The sequence below is a fragment of the Conger conger genome, chromosome 6 (assembly GCF_963514075.1).
Source record: "Conger conger chromosome 6, fConCon1.1, whole genome shotgun sequence".
Taxonomy (NCBI): domain Eukaryota; kingdom Metazoa; phylum Chordata; class Actinopteri; order Anguilliformes; family Congridae; genus Conger; species Conger conger.
The window spans coordinates 27,694,137-27,720,107 of NC_083765.1; the positions used below are offsets into that span (position 1 = coordinate 27,694,137).

Here is a 25,971-nt window from a genome sequence, read left to right on the forward strand (position 1 = left end):
ATTAAAACTACACACCCTTGAAGACATTAAGAGGGGAAATCCATTACAGATGCAGTTCATCCCGCTTCTGAGTTTGTCTGGCCAGCTTACTAACGACACGGTGGAATTTAATTGAATTGTCAATATTCATTGTCCTGCACTCTAGTCTCCCGGGGCCTTCAGTGTCAATACTTTTAAAATTATACAATACTACAACCTCTGGTGCGCTCCAAAAGGTTTATTTAGGGTTTACTCGATCTCTAGGCGGGCATTAAGTACAGTTTCAATATGACAATCATCGAAACTTTCCACAATTTTAATATGAGATGTGTTTGCTCAAGCCCCAAATTTGAATTCGCTGCTGCCAGTCACGGGGGTTGTCAGGGGAACGCGCGTGCTAGCGGCTGCGGCAGCGGTTCAGGTGGACTGTCAGCGCTGTAAATGGCTAAAATTAGGGGGGAAGAAAGCATACGGGGAAAATAATTGGACGCTGTGAGTGCAGGTGTCGTTCGGTCACATGACTGCGCCTGCCGCCCAGTCGTTGCCATCTTAATTACTTTGAGATGCACTTTGGAAGATGCAAATTTGTTATATACCAATTTATTCATTAAAAAACCCATTGTCCTTCCTTGTTTGTCTCAGCCGGGGGTTCATAACAAGACACGGCTAATGGAGACTCAGTTTTGGAGTGCTGTTACTGCATGCTGGTAGATCAAATTATCTCACACTGTAGTTGGTCCTCAGACAGGGAGCGTGGAGGAGTGGCTGAGAAGGTCACCATCCTCTCTCCCCCTTCTAAAGCAGTTCAGGCAACTGAGGATGGAAATATCGTAAATAAATAAATAAAAAAGAATAAACAAGGGTCCAGAAGGCAAACCTGCACATTCCAGAGTAGACTAGTGAGGTCGTGGAACAAACGTGTTGTGACAACGGCTGTACAGGGGATACAAGGTGTCCGTTGTCAGGTGTGTTTGCGCAAAATCGAGAGGGAAAGACAGCTGTACTGCCAAAGTTTGCGTGACATGACTGCCGATGAAGAAACACAGGCCCAGACACACACACACGCATACACACACATGCACACACACACACATACACACAGACACACATACACACATATACACACACACACATATACACACACACACACACACACACACGCATACACACACACACATACACACACACATACACACAGACACACACAGACACACACACACACACACACATACACACAGACACACACACACACACAGACACACACAGACACAGACACACACACCTCATTAAGCTTTGTTGTGACATACAGTAGGGTTTTGTTCTGTCCCCCTGGTCAGCCAGAGAGGTAAGTGAGCCAGGCTCAGGAGTGGGCCCAGGTGCTCGTCAGTCCCTCAGCATATATAATATAAATTAATTAACCGTGTCACATGGGCATCCGCCATCAGCTCGGAGGACAGAGAGAAGTGTGAAATTCCTGCAGGCCTCTTACGATCCACAGAGACAGGAGACTTATGCGGCTGTACTTCAACCTTGGGCACTTTTTTCTTGACTAATATCTTCTGTTCCCGTCTCTATTTAGTACGACCCGAAGTGATGGCACAAAATGAGCACACGCCTTTTAGCCATTTGTAATTAGAGTGCGGTAAGGACGAGTGAAATTAATGGTAGGGTACAGGAGCGTATGCTGGTATACACAGTTACATCTCCTCTGTATGAGTGCATTGATAAATCAACAATTTACTCAATTTTATAGTTCTTCTTCTTCGCCTGTCTCTGTCCCCACTCTCAATTTTAAAGCAGAGAAATCGTAATTGTTCCATTTGTACCAATTTCGGCCTCTGTATGACGTGCAATCGATAATGCCAAAATGTGCTATGAAAACTGCAGATTCAGGATCAGTTTTGCATTTTATTGTACAGTGGTTGATGTTAGAATTGGGGTTGGGAAATCTGTTCCTAGATCTGCACATAAGGGCAACTTCACCCTGGAGCTGTGCATGAAGGCGCACCAAAGTCATTTTAAAATACATTTCATATCTCTCCAGCATATCACTAGAAGGCTAGACTGTGCACCCAGTGAGCAGGTCTTGTCATTGTTACAATAAAGAACACAACACAACTTTTTAACAAGCATAATCAATTTGCAGTTTATATGCTGAGTGAGACTGTAAATATCAGTCTGCTGGTTGCATTAAACCTATTGAACAACTGCTATTTCACTGTATTACCGACATCGAACATTCAATGATGTCTCATTCAATTGAGCACTTTCTACATTAGCAGGCCATAGCTGTTTATGGTGAGCAAAACGTTTCTTTTTCTCCCTGTGTGAGCTCCTAATATTCGTTCGCTGAGAAAGTATGTGGTGTCAAAACATTACAAGATTATTGTTTAGAAGAAAGATGCTCGATTTGAGCAAGTGCATATTCATACATATAGCCTGTCTCTTTGTTTGGCCAAGCACCTAAATTTTCTTTAAAAAAACATAACTTTAATACCCGTGTATGATAATTTAATATTTCCCATCTGGCAATGCTGATTCTCTACCCCTGCTGTCCTGCTAGAAACAAAATCTCTCTCAGGCAGCACAGATGAACAAAACAACATAACTCATCATTTTACCTAAAGTAACCCAATATTGGAAAATGCCATACATTCTACTGAAGACGTATGTCTGAATAACAACGGTATAACACTGGATAAACATTCCTTATTTGAGTGGGCAGTAAAAGCTGTAACTAACGGAATGTAACTTTTCTGCCTCCACTGCATTCAGTGAGATAATTCAAGGATACCCTTGGTGTCAGGAAAGCGTAGCCAGTGTTTGTGATTTGGATTAACGGCTATAAACACAATCAGAAGACCTGTTTGCTCAAGTCTGCCGAGTGGTGAGCCGTCTCCTATCGATTTGCTGTTATTTCATTGTTTCCAGTGAGGTATGCTTAGGCTAAAAAATAACAATATCCAAAAAAAAAAGATTTTTTTTAGAGCAACACTGAGATCCAGCCTCGCCGTTTACTCGGTTTCAAATTGTCCTATACCTGATCGTTTTAATCGGAGCTACCAAGTATGCAAAAAATGATTATATACGAGGCTACATGCACTCACTCAGCTCAGAAAAGAAACGGTAAAACACGAGTATATATGGTTATTAATGACGTTCGTCGCATACATCAGCACTGAACAGTTAATGGGTGTGAAGAATGACTTTCAATATTTACAACCCACCGCACAAAAAAAACACAGTTCTTATTTTTTGCCAAACAGAAATCAAGCATTGATATTGTCTTCTCCTAACCTGTTTTTAATCATAAATAACTAATATAATCTCCTGTCTCCTTTCTAATGAAGCATGTCATGAAGCAACTAACCTGTACCCAACAGGAGTAGGCTTATGCCATGAGATGAAATGTGAGAATTGCACACCAGGCGTAGTGAAAATGCACTGTTGGCTGTGCTTGTGCTTGTATGCAGTGAAGCAGACTATTTTTTCACTCGCTTTGTCACAGTGAGAAGCTTTGCATTGACCCTTCTAAACTCAATAAGTAAGTACACATAAACTGTGATAAGTGCACATTTGTTATAACACACACGGCCTCTCTCCTGATTTAGTTTTGTACTGCCTCGTTGAGTAACGTTATCCGGAAGCCCTTTTCCCAAGTTTGCGTTCAAACTATTTCCTCATTTGTCACTTTGCCGACGAGGGCATCACATGGCTGCTTTGCGTTATGGTCACACAGGAAGCAGAGCAATTGCCATGGCAGCCGAAGGCTGTCTGAACCTTTTCATCTAGTGTTTCAGACAAAAAGCCAGGGAGCAAGAGAGATGGACAGGGAGCAAAGGCGTTTGAACAGTGAGAAATAATCCTATTTTACCTGGAATATAGACAAGAAAAAATTATTTAATTTTTACCAGATACTTGAGTGGAGACTGAAAAGGGCATTCCAGTCTAACTGCACTGCAATGAGCCATTGTAAATTAAGACAATGGACACCATTAAAAAAGCAGTTGATGCACCAATCAGGCTGGCAAAAACAAAGGAAGAACAATACATACTCCAGTTTACCAATGCTAAGTATATAACAAGCCATTTTAGAAAAGTCCGTAATGAGACAAATAGTCATTGATTGCACACGATAATTATATATCTGTATTCTCATTACTATTATTTTACACAAGACAGTATTATTACAGTATTATGCAAATTATACTGTAAATTAACTACAAAATAAATGTTCAAAAATAGTATGAAACATTTAGCTTATGTGTCCATTAAATTGACTGCAAAAAAACAAACAATCAAGCACATTATATTAATCTCATATTAACCCAAGTCTGATTTTAAATACGACAATGGACGCTGCACTTTCTACATTTTGATGAACAACCAGCTGAGTCAATAGCAATCCCCCGCAATAACAAGATTTTGCCCATTCATTTGTTTATCTTTATTTATTTCTATTTTTTATCTTTTTTTTGGAAGGGGGAGGGTTGTTTCAAAGATAAGCCACGAAAAGACAGGAGGAAAGTCAATGACATGGCCCATTAGCAAATCAATTCGGAGCAGAAATAGGCCTTCTTTCCAATAAAACATTTCACTGGGGAGCACTGTACTAGAGCAGGAGATGAAACATTCACACATGCGCTGTGTAGACCATACACCACAACCTTTCACCCCCCCAACCTCCCACACAAAAACATGTAGAAATTTAAAACAATAACATTCATTTAAACAATGGAAACTTCAGGAACAGATTAATATTTTCATTTCTCACTTTCTTGTAGAGTGAAAGTATCATCCATCACATACAATTCCCCTTTGGTTAGGCCTATCTTTTTAACAAGCAGCCAGCTCAAGACGCAATATGTACTGCACTTCATTCCAATAAACTTCATTATTTCTTGGTAATGTCTGTGTTATCCTTTCATTTTGAGCAAAAGAAGACATAGGGCGAATGCAATATCAGTGCCATCGATGTCTCTGTGTGTTGGAAGCTGATATACTAAATGCAAATTGAACGGATTTCCCTGTTCTTCCTTATATTGCATAAGATTATATAAGATTTGTCCATTTTCCAACTTAAGGAGAATGCAATTCCACTACTGTGGTGCACTCCACAATACTGTCATTACAAGAATGAAAATACAAACTACAGGATTTGATAACTTTGATACACACAGTACCCATAGAATAAAATAAAAAAACTGAAATAAAAAACTTAAAATAGAATAGAAATATTTCTAGAACTTCACTGAAATGAACAGGATTCATATTGCAATGCAGAAAATCTGAAATGAATTAAATGGAATTATATACATTTCCTTAAACATTTGGCTTTGTTACAGTGCGCTTATTTTTTCACCTAATGGACATCTGATGATGTGCACTGGTAAAATGAATATATGCGAATAAAACACATTTTTCAGCGGTGCAAATATTTTATGAGCAGATATTTTATCTCTTTAGTTTAGTCAGTCCCAGTCGCATTCTGAAATGTGAAAATGCAGTTTCCCCAATCATATTTCAGAATGATTACAGACACTTCAACATCAACAAGCCACATCAGAGCCAACCACAGGGCACTCGCTTTAATACTGTGCCACGGAATTGATATAGAGTGCTTTGGGAAACATGTTTGTACATATTTTAACCCAAGCCTAAGCTATAAACGAAGTACTATATCTATGTGGGGAGATACTGTATGTAACTGTGTATACACAGCGCATGCATACATACATACATACATACAGTTACATACACTTGTGTATTCATAGTCACAGATAGCAGAACTACAGATTTATAAATCATATTAACATTTAACAGAACATATTTCAGTTAAAATTACCAACAGGAGCATGTAAACTGCAGCTATGGGGACATAGTCCAAAAGAAAGTTGGTCTTATTCATCTCCTCTTCTTCTCCTCATCAACACACATGCCTGGCACCAATGAAATTAAAGGTTTAAAATGTCTTGGGAGCTGCTCTCATTGGCCAGAAAGCTGTACTAGCTGGAATGTTGTAGACTATCCAGGAAGGGATAGCTCAGTTGATTAACTTGTATCAACAACAAAGAGAGAATAATAGCTTCTCTTAAACAAGAGTAACAAGTCCGACTAACCTTTAAATGAACTGGAAATAAAGCAAGAGGGGGGAAAAAAGTTATTGTTTACACCAATTGTTGTAGTCACTGAAGACGGTAGTCGAATCGACGGTAATCGGATCGTGAAAAGTAAGCCTTATCTTTGAAACCAACATAAAATCAATATATCATTTTATAAATTACCCTATGTCATTAAAATATCCTCAGCACTAAAGCAAACAATACACGGCATGAATTTTCAGACATCTGAAGTTCACATTACATTACAGTATATTACAGTTGGGGGTTGGGAATTACAGTGACACAATTCCCTTTTTGAGTATTTGCTGGCTATCCATTCGGCTTCTCAGTTGAAACCCGGTAATATCTGGTTCAGTGATGAAAAGACGAAGTCATGCCATTGTAGTGTAAACGTATCAAACTTCTTTTCATGTGTGTATTATATGTATACACATATTTATTAATTGTGTAGTGCTGTTGTGCATACAGTGGTATTCTCTAAGCATGCCCTGATCTCCATACACAAACAGAGGGACAGGTGCAGTTCAGCTGCCCAAGGGTTCAAGAGCAAGCCTCCTTTTAATGTCTCACATACCCCTGCCCCCTCTACAACTGTCAGTCTCCGAGGAGCCTGGAAGTCTCCACACAAAACGCAGCCTTCGCTTTCCAAATGCGCTCCAACACAGGATGCATCCTGAAGGAGGGGTGCTGTATATCCGACTGATACCGTTCTAACCCAATAATAAAAGGAAATATTTTAAGATATATCCTGTAATATACGCTGTGCATTTTTTTTTTACAAATGATGCATGAAGAATCAAAAGGATTTTTTAAATGCAAAAGCACAATAAGGAAACCTAAAGTTTCAGAAATGTGTAACATCACTGGAAAAGTCTGAAACACAGTTATGTACATTATTATGAAATGCATTTATAACGTATATTTTCCTTATCAAATAAGTGTGTGGCGTGTGTGTGTCTGTGGGTAGAATTTTTAAAAAAAAAATAAATATTTATAAATATTTATGAATAAAATATTTTCGATTTCATATTGCTATTATATCTGCTATTGGTATGCTCAGTTTGTCCATTTATCTCTCTCTTTCTCTCTCCCTCCTGTGCGCATGTGTGTGTGTGTGTGTGTGCTCTCACTCTCTCTCTCTTTGGAACAAAAAAAATTGGGGGTTAATTTAGAATGAGAATTTTTTTGTTTGCGCTTCACACTTCAAAGAATTCACACCAGGTTTTCATTCCTAGTTGGTTCTAGAAGACATTTCACATTAAACCATATGCTTGCATGTAGCAACAGATTTTCCAACTTTTACAGTATTTACAATACCAGTTTTTTTATTGGCAATAGCAAACTGCCTCATGTTCATGTTTGTCTGTCCAATAGGAGACAAACACACCCCTTCCCATCTCAGTGAGAGTGATCATTCGGTCAAATGAGATGAGAATGGAGAGTCACACAGCTATAAAGTTGCACGCGTTTCTTACAGGCATAACAGGAGTTAACCTCACACTTCCTCGTGTTTTAAATCCACTGTATTTTTAGAAGCAGCAATAATGGTCCCCTTTGGTGCTCCATGAAGGAGAAGACTATAAATATTTCATTGGGGTGCAGGGGGAAGGGTAACTAGCTGCTCTTTGGCAGCATAAACCTGCCCCCCTTCCCCTTCTTTAGCAAAAAATAAAATGTACTAGTTCTAGTATTAGCATCTTACATATGAATAAACATATGAATGATTATCATGGTGAAAAATCATAATAAAATCTGACCACTTCCACAAAACAAGTTCAACCAGTACTTATGTCTTTTCTAAAAACCGTTTTACCAACATTCACCTTCACATTCCAGAAGCACACACACACACACACATACATACACACACAGAGCAGGCATGGATTCAAAGGCATTCAATAATCTGCATACAGGCATTGCTTAAGAAGCTATGGCTGAAAACAGTGCATCAGCCCTGTTCCTTTATAACAAGATTAATCACGAACCAAAGGCACAACACCGCAAAGCTTTATTGGGTACGGAGATCACCGAGTCAAAATGTGTTATTTTTTTCACGCTGGCTGAATTTAGCTCTCATTCTCACTCCTATTACAAAAAAAAAAACGTGGGCACTCCAAGGTCGAGAATAAGTTTCTCCTACATCACGATGTTGTCCAGCTTTGACTAATAACGTGCATTGTTAATGCGGGCCGAGCACGTTGTAATGAGAGTACATTCCCGGCGTGGTTCTGTCTTACCAAAGGCGCCAGCCGTGCCACTCAAGTGAAACGACCCGGTTAGATTTGTTTCCACAAATGTTGCACTTCACTACGGTGGAGAATGGCTGTAAAGTGATGGTTTGCTCCATTGCTCATGCACTAGATTTAACAAGCTGTGCAACCAGCCTGTGTATGTTACAGCCATCGCAATTATCCATTAAACAAAGCTGTCAACAGCAGTGCATTCTCTTCCTGCTGCTCCTTACCCTGCCTTCAATATCAACATGTTTCCTATTTTTGTTGGCTGCATATCCACTTTGTAAATGATACTTCATATGCGAAACAGTACATTTCAGAATGTCACAAAAAAAAGTAACATTTCGATGACTTTTGTCTGAGACAGTAAACTGAACAGATTAAAACAGTAAATGTCATTGATGACTGACTTGTTTTGTGAAAGATTCATTATCTCTGCGATATAATTAGACTGCAACTGATGAGACTTCAGTCATTTAATCACAATTGTAGCCATTATGGAGAACACAAAGTGGAAATTCAGGCTTCATAATTACATGAAATGTTTTAAATTGGATAAACATTTGGCCTATGACACCCGCTGCCCAGAAACCCATTGAGGACGTGTGTTTATTCCAGCAGGCATGGCACACCTGCACACAGCTGCACAGTGCCCTGATGGGAGAGCATCTTTATTAATATAATTTACAAAACCAACGGCCCTCTTCCCCGTCATTATTGACGAGAGATCAAATCGGGCATTGAGCCTAAATGTGGCCTGCTGGCCAATGTTATAGCACCTGAATCTGCCTCAGCAAGGAAAAGAAAAAGACTTCCGCAGTCTTGTCCATATTCCTATCAATCACCGATAAGTTCATTTGAAGTAATGAGACCATTTTCAGCACAGATTAAGCCCCACTGCAAGGCCACATCAGAAATGGATCACAACTGCACTTTGGACAAATTCATCCCCAGAACCATTCCTGCTTTGCACAGAAACATTTGTTACAGTTAGTGGACTTAAAATGATAACATCTACTGTAGATGGAAACAAATTAAGATATTTGAGCCATTCCAATGAAGACCATTTTACATATGCATGCAAGATGCAGCGCATGTTTAAAATTATTATGCAGCTAATGCCAGGGAATGTGGCAAATTATTATACTTAATGTGTACACATTCTAATAGCAATTGCAATTTGAGGTAAACATTTAATGTGTATATTAAACATGATTACACAATAACAACTGCAACTGGCCAAATAAAGATAACTTATTTTTTTGTTACTTTGAACAAACATAATATGGTGTCTGGAGGGTGGGGGGGTGGGACTGTGTATGAATGTAAAGGGGGTGGGGGTGGGGGTGGGGTAGGTTTGGAGTAGTGTCAGCTCAGGAGCAAGAGGCATTTGCATTTTTGTGTTTGGATTTTTAGTCAAACTATGATCTATTCAAGGTCCAAAAGTCTATTGGAAAAAATCCCAATATGAAGTTACATTCAAAGTTTTGATATAAATTATTAAAAAACAGAAAAGGAGGCTGCTCAACCTTAATTATGAGCAAGATTCCATTATTGTTATTTTTTTCAATGTAATAATTCAGAAAAGGATTGCATGGTATATTTTTACAGTGATATAAAGTGCACTGGACCTGAACAGGTTGACTACTTCAAACATCCCTATCTGCTTCTGTTCCATTGTGATTAAACGAAACATGCCTTAAGAGGCTCCAAGAGTCTCTAATGGAACTTTTCAGTTTCAACTTCTCAAAACAATTACCTGCCGATATCTTAGTCTATGCACGCATTGTAGCTGCATGTTGCCACTAGAGCTTTAAGATCAGTCCAGAAGGTACTGTTCTGTACGAGTGAATTCAAGTATTCATTTGTGCACGGTTCAAATTATCGATTTATTCTAAAAAGAAAGAGAAAAAAACCAAGGAAACAGTTCCTAGAGGCTGAGACCAGGTAGTCAGTTTCTGTGTGAGCACTTTATTAGTCTGTTTGAATAGCTGCAATTGTAAAATACTAAATAGAAATAGAATGTTACTAGTCAAGCTGTAAAACGATTAAATCAAATCGAAGCACATTTTTCATGAAATTTTTAAGGAAAACAGCTGATCGTGAACTAAGAATAAATAAAATCATTATTTGGTTAATTTCTTTTTACAATGTTGGTTTGATTCAAATTAAATACATTTATTAATTATTCGTCCTGACAGACAACAGTAGTATTCATTGAGTGCATGTACGTGCATTTCTTAGAATGCATGATTTTTATGAAGAACATGCAATTATTCGTAATTTAATAACGAACTTTAAAATAACCAATGGGACCCTTAGCACCGGTTATTGGTCAACACACTTGGAAACCAAGGGACAAAGCTCCTCATAAAACGGACCTCGGGTCTGTCTCGAAATACAAAAAAAGGTATTGTCCAACAACACAGTACTGATATCGGATAAATATCGGATTTTCAGCTTCCTCGCGTCAAACTAAGCCACTGCATACCGAGTCCCGAGTTAGGCATTGATCAAGTGAATCGCTCACAATACGAAGCCCGGCACAAGGCATGAAGTGGTGGCTAGTTCCACTACAAACCATTTTGCCATTCAAATCAAGCTTTGCGTGCGCTAAATAAAAACAGGCTAAAGCGCACACTGTACAGACTAGAGCATTCCGATCACATGAAACCTCACGTTTTTATAAACGCTGCTGTAGCTTTAAGGAAAGAGCAAACGCAAGACGGTCGTCTCTTGAAATGTGTTACAGACGCAGAAGTAGAAAACGCGAACCTGATATAAGCCGAAGCATTTCATAAACGTTGTACGATTTTACCTTAGCCTATCCTACACAGTAAAATGAACAATATGATACATTTCGCAGTACTGATAATTATCTCCGTCATTTTATTAGGATATACAACCCAATGCTAACCTATTTTACTGCTGAGGTACCTTTACGCATAAGATGCACGCATATGCATAAGGTGGGTAAATTACTCCGTCCTGTCGCCTTCATTCAGAGCAGCTTTGTATGATTATTATTAAGTAGAGGATTCAAATCGTTAAAAGCGCTTCAAAGACAGAAACAATAGCACTGTTCCAAGAATGCTGATGGGAAGAGCTGATCACATTTTGCAAATGAGAACCAAGAAAATGTGGCATCAACTATGATCTGCAAACAGTTTCGAATAAGCGTTGTTTCATCATGTCATGAATGAACTGGGATATTTTTTGATTGAACGGAAAGTGCAACATTGTCATGATTTGCACAGTAAGTAATTTCAATCGGCTCAGCTACAGCCAATTACATTCAAATGAAACGTTATTGCCATTATTGAGACTTACTTTAGCCGAATTTAATTTCCGCTGTTGTTAAACAAGTTAGTCAATATAGCAAGATGACAGTTCAACATAATGCCAACAAGAAAAAAATGATTAACCCGTCTTAATTCACTATCATTTAACTATGTATGTATGTATGTATGTATGTATGTATATATATATATATATATATATATATATATATATATATATATATATACACACACATATATATATATATATATATATATATATATATATATATAAGTTAACAATATGCAGTTATTTCAATTCATTAAAGTTGAGTACAAATTGTGTTAATAACAAAGTAAACAAGATCGTTTAATCGCTTAAAAAACAAACATTGCTACTTCCTCTTATACCTCGTAACTTGTATAAAATATAGCAATATTATAACGTGATATTTCAGGTTTGTGATTTAGCCAAAAATATGGTAACTTTAATTGTGGGAGAAAACGCGGCGCGATTCAGGCCCTTACCTGGTGCAATCGCATTCAGCATCCCGTTGTCCAGAATCGTAGCAAAACTTCACCGAAAGATGCCCGAACTTCTCTGTAACACAACGAGGCTCCTTAATGAACGAGTGGGCAACAAAACAAGTCTTCCCACAACGCACTTCTCACTCCTGTTATTTCAGCGCGATTGTCCAAGGGCTTTCTGTGCACGGAATGAAGCAACCGCCGAGAACAAGGTAGGAGGATGTAGAAGGATATCAAAGCGCAAAGACTGGATACCGTCGAACCAATTTAAAAAAGGGGGGCCAGCGGAGAGAAAGCGAGGACTCCCGAGATGAACGATCTGGAAGTGACAGGCACACATGTGTAACTGCCGAGGACCCTACCAACCAAACGCGACCAGAGAGACACGGGGAGGTCGAACGAAAAGGGATGTTTTCGCTGAAAAACACTGCTACAGAAAAACTACAGTCTGCACGATGTATCACAGCGCGCAAGAGCGAACATCTTTCCCCCCCCCAGCACATGCACAGAGAAGATGTAAATTTTCATAGAACAGATGGGTGCGATTTTTTTCGTCCTTTAAATGCTTCAAAGTATCTCCCCCTTTTACTGGCGAATGTGCAGCCCGAGTGCTCCCCCCACCGCGTCCAATCAGTGTGTCTATCTAGCACTATATCTGTAATAATTTAGGGGTCATCCATGACTAAGACTGCGCTTGGATGAATGGCTCGTGCCGCTCGCTGCCCATACGATGACGCCTGTATGCTTCTGATTACAAAAGTTAATGAATTTAGGGCTTCATTAACCTTGCCTTTTGCTTCTTCGCACTTGTGGGAGAGGAGGGGCTATTTTATTTACTCTTACAGGAGCGCTGTAGTAGTAAACTTACGTAACGACGGATATTTATTATTAATAACCGCCGCAGTTTGAAATTAGGGTGACGATGGAAGGTGTTTAAACTCTCTTAGCACATTGTTCTTCTTCCAAAGTCTTTAGGCAAATGTTCAGGTATATTGTTTTTTTCTAATGATCAAATCAAAAGACCTTTTACTTCTTTATTGAGTTATTTTTTCGTCATATAATGTATTGCACATTTTCAACATTTAATCATCCTGAATTAATATAAATATATATATATATATTATTAATAATTACTGTAATATTGAATAATTATTATATTTATAATGAATATAAAAGAATATAATTATGAGTAAACAATGTGTTTAACAAGGTCCTACAAACACTGAAACTATTTTACAAAAAAAAAGAGGCAACACCATGATTGCAATATGCAGGTTTATGTCCATGATTAGAGCATATACATAGTAATTTGGAGGCTTAACTGGAAAAATTAAAAAAATTAAAAAAAGGTAATCTTCGCAAGATACCATTATAACAAATCACCCTAAATCTCTTAAGTGTGCTTTTTGACAAAAAGGCCTCTAAACATTATGATAAAATAAATATATCCATAGAAAATATTTATATGGATACATTCAACATACTGATCAATGGCAGGGATGCCATTTTTGGGTTTTGGTGATATTAAAATAGATACATATTATTTAGTTTATGGCTATCAATATAGCATCTCTAACCATCTCTGTGCTGAAACTGTCACATGTGGATTAATTGTTAATGGCAGTGGACAGTTGGTAATACGTTTGGGATGTTGCTACTTAGCACAAATCCAAGATGGCTCAAATAGAGTGAAGTAGAACTGTTATCTAAGCTAAGTCAACATTTGGCAGGAGACATATTCACAAGAAAACTTTGAATTGTGAGTTTGTTAAGATGATAACTTTCATAATAATGTGAGAGCATTTAATTTGTTATTCAGGTCAGGCTAAACAACATAAAGCAAGTAAAATGAATCTCAGTTGGTCATCAAATGCCTCATACCCCAATCATGTGAACAATGGCTAACTGTTAGTGCTGAATTGTTTTCCCTGATGCCTCCGATGCACACATGCTTAGAGAAATTAATGATGCAAACTGAGTTACATACCTGCGGTACTGTATTTTGGGTATTATTTTTCAAGCGGTGCATGGAAACTGAAGTTTGGCTGCAATATTGAAATGCTAGCAGTTTGCATCTGTGTGACCAAATCACCTTGGTAGGGCCTTATGTCAACACTATGCAATATGAAACTAGAAAGTGCATTGCAAAGAAAACACCAACTTTGCTTGGCTGTGCAATAAACTTCCATTTTAGAAACATATACTTTGCATTTGAGTCCTTATATGTACATAATGTCAGGTAGCATGGACTAAACTGACAGTTTCATATCCTGTTTGGACTGATATTTGGTTTGGCTTTAAATCCACTTAACAATGAGAAGAAATATTGCGCAAATCTCCTATAGATATTACATGATAATATATGCCTAACTGCATCCAAAGTCTGTTTTACATACCACTCCTCAATCAATCCTTATTACTTCACTATTATTATTATTATTATTATTATTATTATTATTATTATTATTCAACAATAACAATTGAAATAACATCAGAAACAGCAGGAACACATGATATATTGAGTATGGATAGGAGTCATCAGAAACAGAGACATATGCAGCAGTTTATAAAAATCTATAGTCCATGTCTAATGAATGTGCCAAATATGAGATCAATGAGGGAAGGCTTTCAAAAGTTATCGATATCACAATGTATGGCTATAAATTCCATGACTTTATGACCAGGGCAAAAGTACCCAACACTGGTCCTGGACAGCCACAAAGTCTGGTGGCTTTTGTTTCCACAGTTCAGGCTCAAGACACCAGGTGAGGTGAGGTAGCTGTGTGATCAACTGGTTTAAACTGATGATTTAAGTCACTATATAAAAACAACAGTAGAGTTTGTGATCCCTGACTTTCTCACACACGTGGATTCTATGAACAGTGAATGCACCGAATGTGAGCCTTCCCCAGTATTGTGGAAAAGGTCTGTAAAGTCTTCCTATTTTGCAAAAATATTTAGTGGGTCTGGGCCACTCTTAGAAAGCTTAGTGGTGTGTGAAGAAAGTGTATGGCAGACAAATTGAGCATGACTTATGACTTGGGTAGAGAGAAAGTACTTTTAGCACAATATAGAAAACCAGTGTGGTCCACATTTTAGCAAAATTATGAAATGCAGTGGTTAGATATCCAAGGCAGCAAAGTAAAAATACAGAGAATAAGAAGGAAGATAGATTAAAATGGCTTTCAGCTTGTCACTGTTTTCAGCTTTGGAGATGATATCATTTCCTTTTGGTGTACATTGCATGAGAATAGTGTGAACTGTATGCATGGGTGTATTGTGTATGCATGCATGTAATATGTAGGTGTGTCCATGTTGTATGTATTAGCACAATAGCTTCAACCAACTTGTTTTACCTCAGAAAAGCCAACAGCTTTTCAGGAACCTTTCAAGAGACTGACATACAACTGCATAGAATCTACTGCACTAAAGAGTACATGCCTCTTTGAGCTATTGTCATTTCATTATTAGCATCAAGGAAATATTTGGTTACTTTCTTGAAAGCTAGGCTACTGCAAAATGAAGCAAAATCATCATAACTTGGTGGAAGTACTTCATGTGAAGAAATTGTGAGAATGTACAGTACTATATTCTAGTAAATTCATGGACAGAAAAAATAATACTACACTAACTCTACTGTAAGATATGGTACTAAATTTATGGACAGAAAAACAGGGCTGAAAAATTGCAAGAAAGCAAAGCATGCTACTGTTGCCAGCATGGATACAGAGCCACGAACACGCCAAGCGTTATCTCTGACCTTGTGCCTTCTGAGGATGAGATGTGATCCCCTGCGTTTTCAGGTAATTACAGGGAGAGTAAGGGAGATATGCTAAAGTTTCCTGTGGTAACAGTCCAGATTTAATAAGCGTATCATTAACATTGATCTGAAATTAAGCCTACTGTTATAAATAAAAATAAAAAAAGGATCAAAATACTATCTCAATAGAGAATGCGCATGTCTGTTTCCCAAATTAGGAGTTATTTGTAACCCGTAGTATCAATCCCATGATATATACCCCCAATTCATGGAAAAAAACAGTTGCACACTATCAGTTAATCAGTTCGATTTACTGAAAGATAGTAGAAATAAACATTTACTGCCTTAAAATGTCCCTGGTGTTTGGAAATGATTTGCAGTCGCACACGCACGCATTCATGCACTCACGCACTCACGCACGCCCACATGCAAGCACACACACACACACACACACACACACACACTCACTCCTGAGAGGGGAATTTCTAAACTCAATAGGCAACCAAACCCATACTCAAGCCAATAATGGGAAGTAATATATAGCACAGAAAGGCTCATATTGCTACAGTGGTGCATAAAAGTGACTACAGATGTGAAAGCAGATCTAAAGGAGCCCCTGAATAAAATAACTGATACATAAAAAAGAACTCTGACACGTCTTTGGAAATCACAGCGCTATGTGCCAGCGCAGAATGAAAGTTCTTGCCTCTAACGTGGTTGATGGCCAGAAAACACCTCGACTGTCAGCTGAAAAGCTCACTGGACACTCATCACAAACTGACAAAGCAATAAACTCCAGCAGGAGCGTGTTGTTTTATTACATTACAGTATGTGTTTGTTCAGCTGATGCGCTTATCCGGGGCAGCTGGGGCAGCTTACGTTGCACATTTCGTCCCTTTCTCCAGCTCGCTGTTTGCCGGAGGAATCCGGGCTGCACACGGCACCTCGCTCAAAGGGTAACGGCCCGCCCTGCGACTCGAACCTGCACCTCATCTGCCTGGTTCCCTAACTGCTGTGTCGGACTGCTGCCCCCTGTGGCACACGGCCTCCCCTGCGCTTGCCATGATCCGGCCTGTCCTCTGCTCTGCAATACGTATGAACCATCAGGCAGGACTGAACATCTATCTTCTCCTTTCTCTGTCTCTGTTTTTCCTTTGTCTACTTTCCATCTCTCTGCCACTCTCCCTTCTATGACCGTCTCACCATCTTTATTTTCAATATTCCTTTTCCCTTTTAAGTGGTTTCTTTGGTAATGCATTCCAAAATTTTAACAACCATGAAAAAATCTCCATAGTGCATTTTGAACCAAAATATGCAACACAAATGATTGCTGCACTTATTTATTTCTTGTTCATTCTCTCTCTCTCTCTTTCTTTCTCTCTCTGTGCTGTTTCACAGTTGGTCTGAGGGCAAGAGGACTCCTAAACCCAATTCATATTCACATAAACTTTACTGCAAGACGTGTGGTGCTGAGAATCGTGCTCTCAGTTGGCCTGGAAGTTACACAAACATCAGCACTGTTATAATTTATAAATATAAAGGCAATTTGAATAAAAATAAGATTTATATTCCTATTAACAATTACACAGGTGTATCTATGTTCCCCTCAGGCAGCTGTAGGAAGAAGCACACCTGTCTGCTACAACAGAGCTGGAGACTGCTCCTCCTCTTCCAGTAGGATGGGGACATTGAGTCAGGCCCACCAGACTGTTCCTCATCTCAAATAACCTCATACAAGGCCAGACTATTGCACATTCAAACATATGGTGAGAGTGTATTGTGTTGTTTAGGGAACTCGGTTTGTAATTAAGGTGTTGCAGAAATTCCAGGTGGGATACTGCCTTTACACCTTTGAACAATGAACTTTGTCTGAATGGAATCAATACACAATACATTGTTTGGTGTGAAATTGACTCCTACAGAGTACATATGGTCCCTGTTGGAGTTGAAGTAACACATCACATTTAACTGTGTATACAGTACATCCGGTGGTATGGATAGAATGTAAAAATAAACTGTTTGTATATTGCAAACAAATGGGCTGTATGATGTGTAAGCTGATCTGGAAATGGGCCTTTGCTAGACAAATAAATAAAATAACCTAAATAATATTCTAAGAATAGCTAGAATCAGCAGGCACATCCTGATACAGACTTGATACATGAGTCCTTTGGGTTTTATTCATGAAGTAATAGAAAAGCATTTTTACAAGGCTGTAACCAGTTAAGTAATAACATCAAAACCTTATGAGCTGCATAATTAACAAATATATGCTGCGTCTTGCACTGTGGGACAGGCAACAAGACATGCTATGAGGTCTCTTATCAACTCAGATTTCTCTATCCTCTTCCATCTAGATTCTGACATAGGAGAACAGGGTGGACTAAGAATATACCTTCCCTCTCATTACATTTCAGATGCCAAAATGAAAGAGGTTATCCTATGCATTGTCTCCCCTCAATTCCTTTTATCACCACAGGATACATTTTAAAGTGTGTGCTAAAATGTGTGCTTTATTTAGAAGCATTTTTCATTAAATTCCGGCCAAATTGTAAGGCTTTATTGAAATAATCTGTGACTACACATAGTTATGTCCAGCAGTACATGTGTATGCATTGTACCTAATAATGGCTACCTGAGTTACACAATCTTACCCTGCGAGATTCACAAATGCATTTTCTCTCCTAGTCTACACTGGTGGGAGTCTTGTCCCAACCCGCAGTGCACTTTACAAAAGCCACCATGCCAGGCTATCAGTAATGGGGTCCATTCAACTAAATCAAAGATTTTTCCATAGCAGATTTACATTTTCTTTTGTTAGACAAAGCCCAGCGATCTCATTTTTTGCGCTTTGTCTGAACTGCCCCCCAGAGTGGTCAGGCTGAAACTCTCTGACATAAAAATGTGACTTCCTTCAGATCTCAGAAACGACAGAGGACATCAGAGCTACTGTCCATTTATCTGGACGTTTCAAACTGCAGCAACAATATACGCAGACTAAACAAAGACCCCTCCCCGCCACCCACCACTCCAAGTGCCCAGACACAAACACGATCGCGAGGGGAACAGGACTCAAAACAAAAGGTGGAAGTTTGAAACGCTGCAGTCGTTTACCTAAATTTGGCTTTGGTATAATGTCCAAAAAGTTATTTGTCTAAAGTAATATTAAGAAATGAATCATGTAAGTGTAATGTTGCTATGCAATGTCCTGAACATGACATCGAATATAATGCTTTTTCAATTTGAATGTTGAGACAGGCCAACGATCATTAGCCTAAGATGTGAGCGCCTAGCTAAGCCTTACGGCTTTGTATCACCAAAAACAAAGGGAATGATTGAGGTTTGTTGTGTACACTTCTGCTCCTCTGTTAACATTTTGCTTTGCAAATGGGATGTCGCAGAGGGCAGAATTCTGTGGTCATTTTAATGGGAACCCAGAATCGCAGGACCTCTAGGAAAAGCTTTTGAAGTCGCTATGCAGCGATGACCAGAGGCCACATAACTAAACATCCATTGATGGTAGCAGCAACGACAAGCTACCAGTAATGATGCCCATTATTTTCAAGCCATAGTTTTCAGCCATTTTGAGAGAATGTGCAAACATATACTGAGAGCTGAGCACAATGGGTTCTTTCCTCTCTATTGTGCAATGTTTTTGGGAGACCGCTAATGCTGTTTTTCTTCCTGCTCATGATTATTATTTTTGGTCTGATAAAGATGTATTGCCACAGGCTAACTTTTATCATGAACAATTTGGATGAACTTGAAATACATCTGCATTGTATCTAGCTGGCTGCCAACTGTGTGAGTGAGTGTGCGTGTGTTTGTGTGTGTGTATGTGTGTGCCTGTATGCCACTAGAATCCTACTATAACAACTATAACTGACTAAGTTTAAACCTATCTGGGAAAATGCAGCCGTGAATAACCTCTTTCAGAGACAGGGAAATATTCCTGTTTTATTTTCCCTGTGGAGGAGTATATTTTCAAATAAATGAAAGACAAGGAAATAATACTATTAGGAGAACACACTTTGGGTGAAGTGGACCGTTTGTTTTAATTCTGCACATGAATGACAGAACACAGCAACAAAAACCAATCAAGGCAACAAAACACAATTATATTACAACTGTCAGCTTTCTGTAAGAGTATCACTGATTACAACTGGCCTGGGTGATAACAAGAAGTTAGTTGGCGGAATACAAAAAATGGTGTAATTAATTGCAAGAGCATAAACCATTTCACTGCATTCAAAAACATACTATGATTCAATTTAAATGCTATTCTGGTGTTCCTCCACTTATTGAGCAGACAAAGCTTTGAAGCTTTGAAGGTCCAAGCACGTGACCCTGAATGTTTTAGCTTGCAAACAATGCTATATTAAATTTTTGAAATGCTGGTCATTGTGAAGATCAATGGCTTTTCTTATTTATTATGATCAACTTATATGTTAAAGTTGGCTTTGAATACTGTTTGCTAAAGGCATTACACAATATATCCCAGATTTGATTTGTTTATTTGAATTTGTAACCTTTGGAAAGGTTTTTGGGACACATTATCTGCTAACACCAATCAAGACCGTTCAGTTTATGTTATTACCGTCAGAACATTCTAAAAATGTGTTTTATATTGCAAAATGTATTTTCTGATATTAAGCACCATGTACCTCTTATTATAGCCTATGTACCTCTGTTATAGAACAGGAGAAATACTTCCTGTTTATAAGGAAACTGCCAAAATGCCAAGTGGAAACTCAGTGAGGTTTATCTTGGGTAACCAAAATGCTGCACACATTATATATTTATCATAAAATGCATATATGAATAGTATTGTATGTCATTATATATATATTATAAAAGTAATGTAAAGTTTTACATTTGCTTTTTTATAATGCCACATAATTAGAGCTGCATTTTGTTCTTGCATGCATCTTTGAAACTTAAAGTTTATAGTTTTAGCATGCAAGCTGATATGATAAGCAGGAGTCCCTCACTCATTGCAGAGGCAAGGGGATATCCAGTATGGCTGTATACTGTATAACATTATCACTGTTTGTGTCTAGTTAAGGAATGCTGGTCAGCAACAAAAAAGATGCTTATTTATTTTAAGTCATACAAATATAGGCTGGCCACCAACTGAGCTTGCTTACAACAATTTTGTGGTAAGTTATGAAAAACCTTGAGTTTGAACCGGTTGCTTTCCCCAGTGATTTGCATCGCTCCGTACACACCCTTTTAGCTCAGAGCTTATTTACAGTACATCCTGTGTGATAATGAATAAATTGCAAAAAGGTCCTCAAAGTTGAGGAATAGGATTACCCCTAATTCCATCCCCCACTCTTAAGGTTTCCAAGCCCATTTGCAGTCTACCCTTCTGTTTCAAGTTAATTTCCAGCATGTAGAAAAACAAATGAGTTTCAAAAAAAACCGTATTGATATCTGCAGCCACTGTTTTAACTGCTTTAAGGAACACTGTTAGACTGTGAGAGAAAAATGATGATCTCCACTTAACCAGTCCACAGCAGGTCTCTGAAGACTCATTTATAGTCTAAATGATCATTTTTTACTGAGCCCAAGGAGCTAGCTGAACAACAGCATATGTATTCAAAATGCAAGATGGCAATATTTCGATAAAGACGTCATGCTGTTGGATGCGTGCAAAATTAGTATCACAATGAGGGCAGGAAAATATGCACAATATTTCCAGGGATGTGAGTGCGATTTGCAGGCGAGACATTTTACAATTTTTGTAATGAAATGAGAGCTTGACGTGATTGATGAAGACAAGGCCCGTTTCTTGTCTGAGGCAGTGCTAGCGTAGCCTCGGGTCCGTGGAGTCTCCAACGACAGGTCACCTTTCAAACGTCTCCACTCATTACCATAGCGCCGTCAGGCCCAATCATCACACTCAACTGTGGGGTCCGGCGTTGAGATTAAGAAAAACATTAGGGAGTTGGGGAAAGATAAATATTTATGAACTGATTATAACGGAACTATCATCTTAATTCTGACAATGCACATTTTATCAGAGTTCATCATTTCTGTTTCATTATGCACAGTGAAATCCTCAGTGTTAATTCATCAACAGAGTACATATGAGACCAACAGGAACCATATGTATGTGCTGATTTAACACTGAACAGTTTACTGTGTGGTTTTTCCTTTTACTTTTGTTGCCATTTGATGGGTGTTGTTCATTTTATAATAATTTAGAAAGTAAACTGAATTTCATTTGTAAAAATTGCAGATTGATTACTGTGAACTCAGTACTTGACATCAAGAATATGCACTGGTGTCCCTAATAATCTGACAATCATATTGTCCATTAGACGCTGTCCATTAAACAAAAACCTCACAAAAATATGATAAGCAACTTCTGTGAACTACTGAATATCCCCTGTGATGTATGTACGTCCAAAAAGTACTGAATATCCCCTCTGATGTACGTACGTCCAAAAAGTACTGAATACAACATTTACTGAATTGCTTTCTGCTTCTTAACTTCAACCACTTCTACTGCTATGAATCGAAGTACAAATAATAACAAAAACCTTAATTGTCATAACAGACTGCAAAAAGACAACAACTGTTCTCTGTAGACATCTCAGGTCATATATTTTGGATAAATAAATTATTAACAGAATAACCCAGAGTGATTGGATTTGAAACATATTATGAAATCTGTCTACATTTAAAATGACTTAATTGTATAATTGAGCATATGGAGCTCTTTCCTGGAATATGGCTTGTTGATGGAATTAGCACAATGAATTAGTCATTAACCACCATAGCAGGTCCATAATGGAGAGGAGAGGAGGTATCCACAAGAAGAAACTGATAATACTCTTCGTTTTCCTAAGCCTCCATGCTTCATTTGGAGCAGAACTTCTGCAGATCAACTCTAGAAGAACACCTACCCCCCAAAAAAACATGCACGCTCAAAATAATTAAATACATAAACAAAAAAAGAAATGGCAGAAAGAAAGAATCTAGACATTTAATTTGAAGGATAATATATGGAGCACTGCTTGGATGTGCTTTTTTAAATACATAGTTAATTGTACAATACGTGAGCAAACTCTTCAACACAGGAATGGAACTGGAAATGCTTGATGGGTAATTCATGTATATAACACTTCCGTGAACCATTTATGTTTTTAAAAACCACATACAGGCACATATTTAATTATTCTTTATGCAGAAATATGGACTATAATCTACATTACTGCTGATTTTTGAGTCTGGATAAGGCATAAAATGGTGTCTGCGTAATCGTGGGCAAATCCAATCACCCTTCTTTTTTCTTTTTTTTTTAAAGCCACGTGATGTTTATCTCATTCAATTGAACGGCACACAATCATTATTCACAATGTGCTTAACAGCTGAAAGAAAAAAAATGGCCACTGCATATTTATTTATTTATTATAGGTGTTAGAAAGTGCATTGAGTCAGTCATGCAGAAACTCTTTTTTTTTTTAAATCACCAACTCAAGGCAAGGCATTAAGTGAATCAGTGGCAAAGTGCATTGGATACAAGGAGATTGTTTGCGGTCCTTAACACGAAACTCGTTGTGAGCTCGGGGTGGGAACGAGAGAGGTCTTGGGTAATTACAAAAATGGCGACCGGCTAATCCCGGCTTCAGAACCGGGGTGAGCGCTCTCATTCTGGTTCTGGGAAGAAGGGGGCTGCAGACAATGCCATCAGAGCTAAGCGACATTAGCCACAGTCCCGGGCCTGGAGCTCGGCAGGTGGGCCACGCGGTGTGGTTTTTTTAATCCGCTGCCTGAGTTTTCGCCTGCGTCTGACCTCATGCTGAGATGAAGTTATCACAGAATACAGCTTTACTCTCGCCACTGAAGAAGGCCCCGGCATCGCCACTTATTCTCAGCAGATCAAAACATTGCTTTCATCAGCCAGCATTATCTGCATAAAAGGCATGCGATTGCCCAATCATTTTTGCCCAAAGTCTGCCATTCATTGGAGAGAAAATGTAATTCAGCTTGCCCCCCCCACCCCTCTTTTTTTTTTGCTCAGAAACTCAAAACCTAACAATGTGTGTCATTTCTAAAAGGAAGCCTGCTGCACCATAGAGCTTTTCAGATAGCTCCCCTCCTGCTCTTAGTTTGACAAAGACAATGCTAGTCTAGAAAAAAAAGCTTCTGTGCTGAAATCACACAATGAAATAATGATGAAAAAATACAAATAAATAAATAAACAAACAAATAAACAAACAAACCCTCGGAAAAGAACCGGCAGACATTAGCGAAGAAGCCTAAAAATCTATACGTGGCAAACTTCGCATTCATCAAAGGCACAAGGTTTTATTCGGTAAACGGCGGCCAAACAATGGGCTAAATTGGCGGATGGCGAATTGAAAAGAAAGATGGAGAAAGTGGGGGAAAATGCCGCGCGTGCACATTCCGCCCTTCAGAAAAGCGCGCTTCCCCATTGTCCCACTGCGGTGCGGCGTCGCTGTGTGTAGATGGGGAGAAGCGGAGGGGTGATCTTTTCAAAGTAAACTGTGGGACGGCCCTATTTCTCCAGCCCACCCGTGGAGTGACTCAGGGAGCCGGGGAACTTTTCATCTCCCCCCCTTACTCCCAGGCTGCTGTGCACAAAGCCACAGCCACCCAGCATATTTTAATATCATAAGAATGTAAGCACTTTGATTGTGGAGGCCAGGCATTGGGAGACACTGATTGGCCCAATATCAGCTTGTTTGGGTCGGCTGCTGTTGGATGTCTCAGGGTGTGTGTGTGTGTGTTTGTGTTTGTGGGGGTGGGGGGGGGGGTGCAGATATCGGTATCGGAGCCACAGTGAGCCTTGGGATCGAGTCGCTTCAGTAACAAATCAGTACAGTTCTGCAACAGTTTTTCTTTTCATGTCACAGTGAATATATGTCAGGCTTAACAATATGACCCATTTTTTAACAAAAATAAAAATGGCACCCATGCACCAACGTGTCCTAAGATGAAACCTGTGAAGGCAGTGCATCTGAAGTACGGTTATTATCTGTAATGAAGGTGAAAGAAACGGCGATGATGGCGCACGTATTTCAGCCGTAATTGTCGCGTGTGCGTTGTGAACAACATAAGCTCGTGCTCACCTGAACTCAGGGATGAGATGAGCCGACCAATCATCTGTTCACCTCGGTCTTCAAGCGACGTCAAAAATGTAAAAATAATAAAGAAATGAAAAGTTACTAATCCATTGCGGATATAAATTTTCTTCCACGGCAACTGTCTTTCAGTATCCGGTGACGGGCTCTAAATCCTGGAAGGTAAAAAAAAAAGCAGAAATAAAGTAGGTCAATTACACGAATGAGGACAGCAGTAAGCATTTTACTACTTAATTCTCTCTCTCACCCCACGAGTGCCCCCACTTCCTGCTCTCTTTGTTGTCTGAGCAAACAGAGCAGTGCAAACAAAAAGAAGGAGGAAAAGGAAGACCTGTCATTATTTTATCCCTCTTTCTGCCGGGAGGAGCCAATTAACATGGGCCGCACGCGGCATTTCATTGAGGATAATTCATGTACTTAAATCTGAATGCAACCTCTGGATACCAAAGAGTGTGCGTATTTCATTTCTTTCAGTAGTTCGGTTTCTTCAAAAAGAACAGAAATTCTGTTGCGATTCCAGACATGGCTCTTGTAGTGCGTTCATTCATCTTTCAGATGTATGTTAGCCAGTGAGGATGCCATTGTGGCTGTGGAAACGTGCCGGTCCAATGGCAGCTCAGGCGCTTTTGTAGAAGTCGCATTTAGCCTGGCTCAAAATGTCCGCTAACAGCACAAACACATTGCGTTTATTTCAGCGAGTTGGGGGTTGCCAGTTGAAGGGGTGGTTGAGGTTATGCGTGGCTGGAGGCCAGAGGAACAGTTTCCCACGGCAACCAGATTAAGAATCCTTAGGAGAACAGGTGGAAGATTTAAGGTTTAGAAAAGGGACCTCCTGCGATGGAGAGGGGGACAGAGCAGGTAGTGTTTCTGCAGATAAGGGACAGCCATAACTGTCTCAGCAGTACCCCCCTCCCCCACCCAACAAAAACCCAAAAAACACACAGACTGCACTGC

The 25,971-nt window shown here is 39.0% G+C and overlaps 2 protein-coding genes across 2 annotated transcripts in view; one reads left to right on the top strand and one right to left on the bottom strand.

The window, feature by feature from the left end:
- Positions 1–12,662, bottom strand: part of tenm3 (teneurin transmembrane protein 3) — a 252,324-nt gene extending 239,662 nt beyond the window's left edge. The window contains exon 1 of the mRNA XM_061244374.1: positions 12,142–12,662. The gene's annotated coding sequence lies outside the window, so the exon portion shown is untranslated. The remainder of the gene's footprint in view (positions 1–12,141) is intronic.
- LOC133131523 (uncharacterized) overlaps positions 1–25,971 on the top strand; it is a 70,816-nt gene that overhangs the window by 34,891 nt on the left and 9,954 nt on the right. The gene's annotated exons all lie outside the window — the stretch shown is intronic.